This window comes from Schistocerca piceifrons, chromosome X (assembly GCF_021461385.2).
Source record: "Schistocerca piceifrons isolate TAMUIC-IGC-003096 chromosome X, iqSchPice1.1, whole genome shotgun sequence".
Lineage (NCBI taxonomy): Eukaryota > Metazoa > Arthropoda > Insecta > Orthoptera > Acrididae > Schistocerca > Schistocerca piceifrons.
This window is the reverse complement of record NC_060149.1, coordinates 780,444,045-780,457,285: the sequence shown is the minus strand read 5'-3', so window position 1 is coordinate 780,457,285 and position 13,241 is coordinate 780,444,045. Positions and strand designations below refer to the sequence as shown.

General features: G+C 38.6%; 1 protein-coding gene across 4 annotated transcripts in view; it reads left to right on the top strand.

Annotated features, from left to right (window-relative positions):
* The window catches only part of LOC124721250 (regulator of nonsense transcripts 2-like), a 221,586-nt gene that overhangs the window by 110,308 nt on the left and 98,037 nt on the right, over positions 1 to 13,241 (top strand). The gene's annotated exons all lie outside the window — the stretch shown is intronic.

Here is a 13,241-nt window from a genome sequence, read left to right as displayed (position 1 = left end):
TATGTTTACTTATTTGGCTATGGTCTTTTCTTCCTTGGCAGCACCTTAAGTCCATAATATCAGACAGTAAAATTTGCTTGGGCAATCTAACAACTTTCAGCAATAATGAACCCAATATGACGAGATTTCAGATTCACAATTATGCACATTTATTTTTTCCAACACACACAATTCAGTGATGCCCAGTCTCTAAAAATCAAAAGTACTTTACATATTGTTCTACTAGTATAGAGCTTGCAGAAACTGCCCTGTCAGATTTTATCCAAAACAATGTCATCAATCAACTAAGGGCAGCACCCTTACACCCTTACTTGTCGATGTTACAAATGGAAATAATACTTGGTGGTAGCTCATTTATACATTCCATTACTATTGTATATACTCATTTCATTTTAACATAACATTGCTTTATAATCCACTGAATTCACTCTCAACATAGCACTAGTATTAGACCAATAAGAGAAGTTCAATATATAGTGACGGTGAGCCTAAGAATTGTCCTTGAAATGACAGTTCACCAAAAGCAACACAATGCATTATTATTGTGGTGTCACCGCCAGACACCACACTTGCTAGGTGGTAGCCTTTAAATCGGCCGCGGTCCATTAGTATACGTCGGACCCGCGTGTCGCCACTGTCAGTGATCGTAGACCGAGCGCCACCACACGGCAGGTCTAGAGAGACATTCTAGCACTCGCCCCAGTTGTACAGCTGACTTTGCAAGGAAAGGTTCACTGACAACTATGCTCTCATTTGCCGAGACGATAGCATAGCCTTCAGCTACATTTGCTACGACCTAGCAAGGCGCCGTATTCAATTGATAATTAATATTATGAAGCATGTACCGTAACGAGAGATGTTCTACAATTGTGGATTAAAGTTAAGTATTATATCAACTACGTACTTTATTTTCAATTCTCAAGATATTGTCCTGTTCCAGACCTCACACCAGTCAGCGTGTAATTAAACGCGTGCATTTCGGCCTCCTCTAGAAAAACAGTGTTGGCTCTTCTGCCAACACTACAATTATGTTTTGCACATACATGACCCATTAATCACAATAGAAAAGTTACTAGATACTAGTCCCATGCAGGTTGTTATAAGACTGTACAAAGTGATTTGCCCAACTTTCATTGATACAAATACCATGGAGCTATTAATGTAATCATAACTGGGAGCACACTTTCATCGAGATGTTACCTTGATGATTGATAGCTGTGAACTCTCATGTGGACTTTCACAAAGAGGTGTTGAAATCATGTAATAGCATGACACAGAATCTCAATGAGTGGTGCAGTGATTTTAACTTGATGACTGCCTTGAGCAGACTGAAGATTTTTGGGGTGAGGGTTGTATATGAAGACTGATGTACTGATGTTTTGTGATCTTGGGTATTACATTATAGTTCATACAACTGCAAGGTAAAAACTTAATATATTAGATAACCTGTAGGTTCTAGCAATGATTTTGTTTGACTAAAAGATGTTTTGTTACAAAAATATTAAAATGTCCTTAGTACTATTTGATTAGCACTCTGCCTATATTGTGGGTTACCTAATTACAAGTAAAGTTGCAATGTTTGAAATTTTGTCAGTTTATGCAAATGTTTAATTTAGAGCTTAACTGAATAATGAAGAGTGTTAACTGGTTTAGAAAAATTATGACAACAGAAGTATGTCATATCCTGGACTCTAACTAACAAAGTTGCTCAGTTGACAAAAGTAAATTTGGGTGCAACTGATGTTTCATTACAAGTATCTTTTAAGTTTATTAGTTTTTGGAAAACTGAAGCAAGTTACTCATATTTCATAATAACATGCTGTTGCAACAATTTCAGTCACCCATTTCCTTTAATTAACCAAGTTTTTCAGTGAAACTGAATGTAGCACTATCATCATTAGCTGGTAGATTCTAACAAAAGCTGAGAAATTGCATGAAATACTATGTAAATAAGAAATTAATCATTATTGTTTATATGGCAAATGCTATGATTGTAGAAGTACAAGGAAAATACTTTTTAAAAGCAGTAGAACAGTAGCCAGTGGAATAATGTCAACTTGCTTTGTTTCGAAGCCGTATGTGAAAGTGTGAATGACTATTACTAAAAGAGAATATCCATGTGAGTCATTTGAACACAGAAGAGAAAGCAGCCATTATGGAGCTGTGGACCACGCACAGCAGTGAAACTTCCTGGCAGATTAAAACTGTGTGCCCGACCGAGACTCGAACTCGGGACCTTTGCCTTTCGTGGGCAAGTGCTCTACCATCTGAGCTACCGAAGCACGACTCACGCCCGGTATTCACAGCTTTACTTCTGCCAGTATCTCGTCTCCTACCTACCAAACTTTACAGAAGCTCTCCTGCGAACCTTGCAGAACTAGCACTCCTGAAAGAAAGGATATTGCGGAGACATGGCTTAGCCACAGCCTGGGGGAGGTTTCCAGAATGAGATTTTCACTCTGCAGCAGAGTGTGCGCTGATATGAAACTTCCTGGCAGATTAAAACTGTGTGAACTCGAGTTCGAGTCTCGGTCGGGCACACAGTTTTAATCTGCCAGGAAGTTTCATATCAGCGCACACTCCGCTGTAGAGTGAAAATCTCATTCACGCACAGCAGTGTTTTCCATTTGCTAAGAGACAAAGTATCGTCTGCAAATAGTATTAGGTGCTAAATTAAACAGATACTGCTAGCCAGGATTGCACAATTCAAAAGTACTCAAGGGCTAAACCAAAACTAGAGTCTAATGCATGGGCCCAGTAGACTTGCTCAATTGTGTCAAATATAATCTTTAAATTAATAAAAATTAATCACTATTCCAATGATTAATTATTACTTTATTATGTATTTTCCTTGAACTGTGACATAGAAATGGCTGACGTACTGTATAGGTAAAGACTATGTAATGCAAACAGCAACCAAAAATATTAAACTTGGTGAAACTACACAAAATTTATTTTTGAACTCCTGAATAAATACATCATTTGCAGAATATTTTTATTAAAAGACACATTTAATGACAGTAGGGAATGAATGTTTAGTAGCATACTAGCATGACAGACTATTACTTATGAAAACAGTATAAAATGATGATAAACTGAAACAAAGCTTTAATGAGATACATTGCATCTCCTGTCAGCTGCAAGGTTTTGAAAGTCTGGAGTCATATTTGATGTTGAAGTTTTTAATATGTGTTCTAAATGTTCGTCAGTTAAACAAGAGTGAAATTTGTTTTTATTTAAGTTCAGAAGAGAAAATATTTGTTCACATATATAAGTGCTGCCAATTATGCTGAATGCTTTTATTGCTTCATCTCTTAGGTTATTAAATTTATTTTTGTCCTAGCTTTTTATAGAAATCAAAAGACCATATTTTCTGTGCTTGCTTTTATAGATTGGAGAACACAGAATTTATATGATCTTCAGTTGTATGTCCACAGGAATCCCTTCTGGGAAAGGATCTTCAACCACCTTGAACATGATTTCCTCCTCTCTTGACAATGCAAACGTCTTGTAGAATTCTTCAATTAATTTATCAGTGTCACGAGAAAATTTCATTCCTAGCACTGCATGTATATCAAGAAATCGTTTTGCAAGTAGTAAAATGGGTCATGTCTCCTTTCAACAATTGTTTCTTCAACAATTGTTTCTTGAAACAGATGGAAAATAGACAGTGACTTTCCTTATAGTTTTGAGTGCTCATTTAAATGAGCTGTTATATCTGTGAGAAAACACAGGTCATTGATCCAGTTTTCATTTTTCAAGTAAGGAAAGACCTTTCGATCGTTTTTCATAAAATCAACTATTTCCTCCGTCAGTGCAAAAAAGCGCTACAGTACATTCCCATGACTTGGCCAATGAACAGCCCTATGATACAATAAATCCCTGAATTTTGCACCCACTGTTTCTTCAAGAAATGCAAAAAATGTTCAATGTTTAAGCCCTCTTGATTGTGTGTACTTGATAACAAAAACCACAGTTGACATGATAGGGTTGCATCCTAGAACTTTGCTGCATAACACTTGATTGATGAATAATTCAGTGTAATTTGCTTATTGTTTTTCTGGCATATTCTTTCAGCAGTGAAACTGCACCAGTCTTCTTTCCGCACCTAGAAGGTGCTTCATTGGTGCAAATGGCCACAAATTTTCTAAAGTCAGACCCAGTTTCTTTGTGACATTCATTTACTTCGTTAGAGATGTATCCACCAGTTGTTTGCTCTTTCATGGAAGACAATCCACTCAGTTCTTCTGTGGTATTGAAATTGTTATCAATATCACTGATGAAAACTAAAAGCTATGTGGTATCATTTATGTCAGAATGTCATCCAGGGCTAATGAGTAATACTTGAATTCTTAAGCTTTCTTTCTTAACTGGTTGTTAAGGTTGGTAGACACACCATTGCACTCTTCTTTGAACTGTCATCTCGGACAAGCTTATGCTCACAAAAATTTTACTTTTTTCTGGGCATAGTTCTGATACAACAATCATCATGCACTTTAAGAAATCACCCTCTGTGAAAGGTTTTTCAGCAGCAGCAGTTTCTTTAGAGATTAAGCAGCTTAGTTTTGTAGCTGCTTCACTCTCTGTCTTTGCATTCTTGAAAAATAGCAGTGGACTAGACAAAGATTTTAGCAAATTTGGCGCCTTGATTTTCTTCTTATTATCATTCAATTTCGCCAAATTAGTACATTTTGATTCAAAATAATATCGTATATTATATTCTGTTACATCTACAATTGGTTTGTGGCAAATCAAACTACTTTACCTATCGTACAGTATAAAAAGTACATATTTGTTCACTCCGTATTAAATACTGTGCGCACAGACACAATTTTTCACTTACATTTCTTCCATTCTTTCTGCCTACCTCGAAATGAACCCACTAATAATTAAAACTCATGCTTTAGTGTGCACACACGTGTAAAGCAGAGGGCTCTCGATAATTGACACGAGCTGTAAGTAAAGTGGTATGTTTGCCTCGAGATATCTGAATTTGAACTTCAAACGAAAGACAATAATTTCGGGACAAGTCTATTATATAGATTTCGAATAAAACCTTATATGCCACATTCAACAGAGTGAACTCTCTGAAGTTAGAGTAACACACCTTGTCACCTTTCTTATGTATGGGGTGGATTATACCTGTAGTCCATTTTTCTGGAATTCTTTCTTGATCCCTGAGTAAACAGATAAGTTTATGTATCTATTTGTGTAAAGTAATGCCTCCTCTCTTTAGCGGATCATGAACCTATGAATGAATAAAAAAGAATCGAGTATGGAACAGTATGAAGACTTATTTAGATGAATATATCTGGAAATTCAAGAGATGTCAGTTGAATAAACTCACTAGGTGACACATGAAGATGACTTTAGAGAGCATGAAGACTCTGAAACACATATAAGGGAGAGGGTAAGGAGTCATTCCAATCCCGGGAGCGGAAAGACTTACCTTAGGGGGAAAAAAGGACAGGTATACACTCGCACACACGCACATATCCATCCACACATACAGACACAAGCAGACATATTGGTCTTTAGATATGTCTGCTTGTGTCTGTATGTGTGGATGGATATGTGCGTGTGTGCGAGTGTATACCTGTCCTTTTTTCCCCCTAAGGTAAGTCTTTCCGCTCCCGGGATTGGAATGACTCCTTACCCTCTCCCTTAAAACCCACTTCCTTTCGTCTTCCCCTCTCCTTCCCTCTTTCCTGATGAGGCAACAGTTTGTTGCGAAAGCTTGAATTTTGTGTGTGTGTTTGTGTTTGTTTGTGTGTCTATCGACCTGCCAGCGCTTTTGTTCGGTAAGTCACCTCATCTTTGTTTTTATATATAATTTTTCCCACGTGGAATGTTTCCTTCCATTATATATATATATATATATACTGAGGTACTCAATACTGCCAATACTTTTGAGTGACATGGGAAGTAATTTTATGAGTGAAATCATGAAAAGAGTATGCAAATTGTTGCCAACAGAGTAGATACAGGCTGCCAACTATCCTCAAATGACTGGAGTGTTAGAGAGTTCGCACCAAACATTAACAGAGACATTGTGACACAGATTGGGGCAGTTGCGTTCCACAGATGGTTTTTCTGTATAATATAACACCACACAGTGCAGTGGGATATACATCACATGAATTGTTTTTTGGGACAGCATGCAATGTTTCAGGGATATTACAAAGGGATCAGGCTGGACTGATGTATTATTTTGGTGACTGTGTGGCAGAATTGACAGAGCACGTGCAAGATACGCACTCATGTGAGAGAGCCCGCAGCTCATGGTCTAGTGGCTAGCATTGCTACCTCTGGATCACAGGGTCCCAGTTTCAATTCCTGGCCGAGTTGGGGATTTTTCTACCCAGGGACTGGGTATTTGTGTTGTCCTCATCATTCCATCATCATTCATGAACGTAGCTAGATTGGACTGTGTACATATTGGGACTGTGTACATATTGGGAATGTGTAAGGGTGCTGATGACCATGCAGTTGAACGCCCCACAAAGCTATCATCATCATCATCATCTAATGTGAGAGAGACCACAGGGCACAGTGCAAGATATGGAACAAGGAATATTATGATAAGGCACAGAATCCAAAATGAATGGATATGTACCCAGAAGAATAGTTCATAATGAGAGGTAACCTCCATGGTATACAGTCACTGTAAAGACACTTTTAAAGAAAGAGAGATTACTGCATAATTGGTGTAAAACAAAGCTTAGGGCTATAGATAGAGAGATGCTGAATGAAACATGTTTGGCTGTCAAGAGAGCAATGCATGATGTCTTCAGTGACTGCTGTAGCAGAATATTGTCATGTGATCTTTCGCAGAATCCAAAGGTACTCTGCTCGAATATAAAGGCTGTTAGTGGCACCAAAGTTAGTGTCCAGTCCCCAGCGAACGAGACAGGAACTGAAATTGAGGGTAGCAAAGCAAAAGCTGAAATGCTTACCTCCCTTTTCAAATGTTCCTTTACAAAGGAAAACACAGACGAATTGGCCCAATTTAATCCTCGTACCACTGAAAAGATGAATGAAATAAGTATTAGTGTCAGTGGTGTTGAGAAACAGCTGAAATCATTAAAATGAACAAAACTCTAGGCCCTGATGGAATCCCTGTCAGATTCTATACTGAATTTGTGGCTGACTTATCCCGTCTTCTAACTATAATCTATTTAAATCCCTCAAAAAGAACCATGCACAGTTCTTGGAAAAAGGCATAGGTCACACCTGTCTATAAGAAGGATAGTAGAAGTGATCCATGAAACCACCATCCAATTTCCTTGACATCGATTTCCTATAGAATCTTAGAACATATTCTGAATTCAAACATAATGAAGTATCTTGAAGAGAATGAGCTCCTCAATGCCAACCAGCATACATTTCAAAAACATTGATCATGTGGAACCTAACTCACACTTTTCTCGCATGACATACTGAAAACTTTGGATCAAGGCAACTAGGTAGATGCAGTGTTTCTTGATTACCGAAAAGCATTTGACTCAGTACCACACCTACGCTTACTGTCAAAAGTGCAATTATGTAGGGTATCAGGTGAAATTTGTGACTGGATTGAGGACTTTTTGGTAGGGAGGACACAGCATGTTATCTTGGATGTAGAGTCGTCGTCAGATGTAGAAGTAACTTTGGGTGTGCCCCAGGGAAGTGCGTGAAGACCCTTGCTGTTAACAGCACATTGTACATTAATGACATTGCAGACAATATTTGTAGTAAAATCAGGCTTTTTGCAGATAATGCAGCTATCTATAATGAAGTACTATCTGAGAGAAACTGCATAAATATCGTCAGATCTTGATAAGATTTCAATGTGGTGCAGACTGGCAACTTGCTCTAAATGTTCAGAAATGTAAAATTTTGCAGTTCACAAAATGAAAAAATGTAGTATTCTATGACTATAATATCAGTGAGTCACTGGAATCGGCCAACTCATACAAATATCTGGATGCAACACTGTAGGGATATGAAATGGAATGATCACATAGGTTCAGTCATGGGTAAAGCAGGTTTATTGAAGTACTGGGAAAGTACAATCATTCTACAAAAGAGATTTCTTAGAAATCACTTGGGCGGCCTGTTCTAGAATATCGCTCAAATGTGTGGGCCCCATAGCAAATAGGACTAACAGGTGATATGGAATGTATACAGAGAACGGCAGCATGAATTGTCACAGGTTTGTTTAATCCATGGGAGAGTGTCAGAGAGATACTGAAGGAACTGAACTGTCAGACTCATGAAGACAAATGTAAACTATCCTGAGAAAGTCTTATTAACAAAGTTTCAAGAACCGACTTACCAACTTTAAAGGATTACTCTAGGGATATAGTAAACCCCCCTCCCCCCCCCCCCCACCCCCCCCACCCCCCCCACCCACACATATCGCCCACGTAGGGATGATGAGGGTAAGATAGAGTAATTACTGCATGCACAGAAGCATTCAATCAATCATTCTTCCTGCATTCCGTCTGTGAATGGACCAGGAAGACATCCTAATAACTGGTACAATGAGACATACCCTCTGCAATACGCCTCACAATGGTTTTGTAGAGTATAGATGTAGATGTAGAAACAATTCCATTTTTGTGATAAGGTTCTGTTGTTTGATGAGGGCGTACAGTGAGGCAGATGGCATAAATTAGATACACAGTAGCAAAGTCCATACCACATAGCATGAACAAAGGGACCTAACATAGTAATCTGTCTAAAATGAAATAATTATCTTAGAGTCCGTGCCAACAAACTGAAGGAGATATTTTAGCTGTAGTTGTTCGGTGTACTCAACAACAATATGCAAAGATAACACAACGCCCATGTTGTCATGAAAATGGTAATTTTCAGTGTAACTTGGAGAATAGTGAGTTATTACAGTTTGCTGGAGCTGTTAAAGAAATTCTAGTGAGGTGAGAATCGAATTCTTTAAAGAATGGTTGTCAGTGTTGAATTTGAGTGCAGCAGAATGCAAAGATACGAAACATGCATTACATTTGCACAATGGAAAGGTTAAAAAAAGCACAAGTCTAATTAGACAACTGGCGCAGAATGAATTCCATATAAAGAAGCAAGGAAGCTTAAACTGAATGCTGGACAAATGTGGCGCCACATATCTTGATGCAAAAATAGATGTGTTCGAAGGGGAACAGAAATTGTTACTCCAGCTGTCAAAAAAGCAAGTAACAATTGTTAAATGAACTCTAGCGAGTTTGAATAAGATGGGAAGTCCCAGTGCCAAAAATGGACAGATATAAGCAGGGAGTGAAACAGTTGAGCCGAGACTTAGGAGAATAAGAAACCACACTGACAGATGGTTAGAGAGAGCTGTAATTCTGATATCACTGTTAATGAACACTTAATACAACTTACTGGCACTTTCCGTGAATTAGAGCAGGAATATGATGTCATAATAACAACAATCTGATCAGTCCATTTCAGATTGTGCCTAGAACTGATCAAGCATGACGAACAGCTCTCTGTCACCCTTATGGCATACAGTGATTACCAAATGATGAGAATTATTGACCTGGCTGTTTTCATTTCTGGGAAAATTTTTAGTTATGTGTTCAGTATCGTGCAAGTAGATGATGATTTGTACAGCCTGTATGAGCACAACCATTGCTGCCAAAACAGGATGGAGTAAGGCATTTGTTTGTGTACATTGCCCTCAAAAACAAGCTACTGCTTATTGATGATGCAAGAAGCCAGAATATGAAGCTAATTAGTGAACAGTTACAGTGTAAAAGAGTAGATTAAAGTCTCAGAATATGTAAGCAAGTGTTCATTCTTTTTTCCACATATGACCATGAGATGTGTGAGGATAAGATGCATCAACCAGTCCAAGAAGTTCCAAAGGGCTGCTTCCAGAAACTAATAGTGTTATACAAAAGTTTGTGGATACTGCTGAGTAACGTAGAATGGCTGTTTCTTGCCCCAATGGATGGAGGCATTATTGGCATCTGTCATGAAGGAAGACTCATAATCATCATCCAGCAAGACATTGGAAAAGTTAAAATTTTTAGGAAAATGTCATGGATATACTGCCCAAATGATAATAGACCCTGAGCATTCGATACAAACAAATGTCACCAGTGACGTTGTGCTGAACATGATCATAGTAAATAATGAGATGAAAAATATCAGTGAACTTAGCTGGATTTGCCAATGTAGCATGCAGTTAGGCAATTAGATAACATAGCAGCTGCAGGGCATAAGCTCGGTGAATTTAGGAGTGAGACTGAGTATCAGGAGAGAAGTGCTTTTAGCAAATTTTTGATACGTCATTTCTTTTTTCTGGCATTACATAGTCTCTGGCATACTGGTTATAGTGACTCTATGCTCTCTATGTGAATACTGTAAATGCTCAAAATTTGTTTGAACACACATTTTCAAACCATTAGGTGACAGTTGCTGTGGAATAATAAGTGTAAGAAATATAAAAATACTATTGTTAATCATTGCCCAGATAGGGATATAGTGACGGATCATCCTACTCGAAGGACATTGGGAGACAGTGAAGAAATAATTTTTAATAGATTCCTTACACCTGTTAGGCATGTGCAAAGTGATGTTAGATGCTTCGTCTTTCAGGCAAAACACCAAATCTGCCTTCTGTAAAAACAGAAAAACACTAAAAGCAAACTTGTGATCCCACCATGAAGTGTAAATTATTGTAAAGTTGTATATCTAAAAAGAAAGATGATGAAACTTACCAAACAAAAGCGCTGGCAGGTCGATAGACACACAAACAAACACAAACATACACACAAAATTCTAGCTTTCGCAACCAATGGTTGCCTCGTCAGGAAAGAGGGAAGGAGAAGGAAAGACAAAAGGATATGGGTTTTAAGGGAGAGGGTAAGGAGTCATTCCAATCCCGGGAGCGGAAAGACTTACCTTAGGGGGAAAAAAGGACAGGTATACACTCGCACACACACACACATATCCATCCACACATACACAGACACAAGCAGACATCTGCTTGTGTCTGTGTATGTGTGGATGGATATGTGTGTGTGTGCGAGTGTATACCTGTCCTTTTTTCCCCCTAAGGTAAGTCTTTCCGCTCCCGGGATTGGAATGACTCCTTACCCTCTCCCTTAAAACCCATATCCTTTTGTCTTTCCTTCTCCTTCCCTCTTTCCTGACGAGGCAACCATTGGTTGCGAAAGCTAGAATTTTGTGTGTATGTTTGTGTTTGTTTGTGTGTCTATCGACCTGCCAGCGCTTTTGTTTGGTAAGTTTCATCATCTTTCTTTTTAGATGTATTTTTCCCACGTGGAATGTTTCCCTCTATTATATTCATATTATTGTAAAGTTGATTATAAATAAAATTTATAGCCATTCTTCGCAGAAAACAGAACTGTAATATTGATAGAACATTTTTATTAATTGTAATACAAAAGTTCCACTCTTCCAGGAAAAAGATTTGTTTATTGTTTTAAAGCAATTGCATGTTTCTTTTGCTTATCATTCAATCACTGTGAAGCAATTGTCTCTCTGAAGACAGTGCCTATACATTGTTCCTCAGGATGGTGAATGGGGGGGGGGGGGGAGGGGTTGTGTTATTTGTGGATAATGAAATGAGAGAATAAGCCAGAATGAATGATTTTGATTGTGAGTACAAAGATTAAGGTGTTGGCCAGAAATTTTGCATAGACTTGTGTGATAAAATTGCTAAGAGCAGTGGGGCGCAGGCCTCATGCAGGCTGACGATATACGGTCACAAATGAGAAGTCGCCAGTGAGGATTGGGTAACCATATACAGACTCACAGTGCTGCAGGGTGTGGCCAGAAGGGCACAGCCACTGTGAGGGAATATAAGGCAGTGGTGAGTCACCCTGGAGCCAGTTAAGAGTTCAGTCACCTGAGAGAGGCTTCTTGTAGGGCAAACATGGGCTGAATTGAATTTCACAGTTCAGAACCGTCATTGAGTAACCATCACAAAGTTAGCTAACTATACGGACCTTCCTGGATATTAACATCTTTAAGCATCTAGACCACTAGATGGAAGCGTCAATAAGTTTTGCTATCTGGGCAGCAAATTAACTGATGATTGCTGAAGTAAAGAGGATCAAAATGAAGATGCAGTAGCAAGAAACACATTTCTGAAAAAGAGGGATTTGTGAACATCTAATATCAATTCAGATTTTATGAATTCTTTTCTGAAAGTATTTGTCCAGTGTGTGGCCTTTTATGGCAGTGAAACATGGACTACTAGCAGCCCAGAGAAGAGAATGGTAGATTTCGTAATGTGGTGCTATAGAAGAATGGTGAGGGTTAGTTGGGTGGATCGAATAACAAAATGAGGGATCAAAGAATTTAATTTGATGATATGAGGAAATGAGTGTGATGAGAGGGGGGGGGGGGGGGCTAAAAATTGCAGGAGGATACCAAAAGATGAGTACAGTAAGCAGGTTCAAATGGATGGAGATTGTGATTATTATACAGAAATGATAGGGCTTCCACAGGACAGTGTAGCATGGAGAGCTGTATCAATCCACTCTTGAGACTGAAGACAACTGCTGCTGCTTCAGTGAAATTTCAAAGTAAAATGGAAGAGAATGGCTGTTCTTCTAAAAGTAACTAATCAGTTGCTTCATTTATCAGTATTGTAAGTGCCACATCTGTCAAAAAACATCAGCCATGCAGGAATGCAGTCTGGGGGCATCATCGACAACTGTCAATATTTCAGCAGGTAAAGGTAAAACTGCAGCAAGTAATCTCTCCCCCCCCCCCCCCAGGCGTTACCCCGTATCTTCGTGGGGCCTGAATGTTGATCGGATTAGGGCATTGGCAGTAGTAGGGATTGCCAGATACCCTTCCTGTTGCCACCCCTCTCCTCTTCCCCTCCACTCTCCCTTCAGGATGGAATTTTTATGTTCTGTCTGTCTGTCTGTCTGTCTGTCTGCCTGCCTGCCTGAATCTATTGTTATACCACGTGAAAGTGTGAGAACATTTTTTGAAATGTTTGTGAATCCTGTAACTGAGGTGGACTGTTGATAGCAGCACAAGTATGACTAATGGCAAAAGAATGAATAATTCCTATATCACTTAAATGTGGTAATATTCTATGTACTCTGATCTATCTCCATTTGCACAATATTAAGGGAGCTTGTCTGTCCCACGAAGAAATTAGGCCTTTGTTTGATTTTAAAATTCACTGGCATTTTTGTACATTGTACAAATAAACTTAAGTTTCTTTTATTGCTCTTCTTATGAAGCAAATG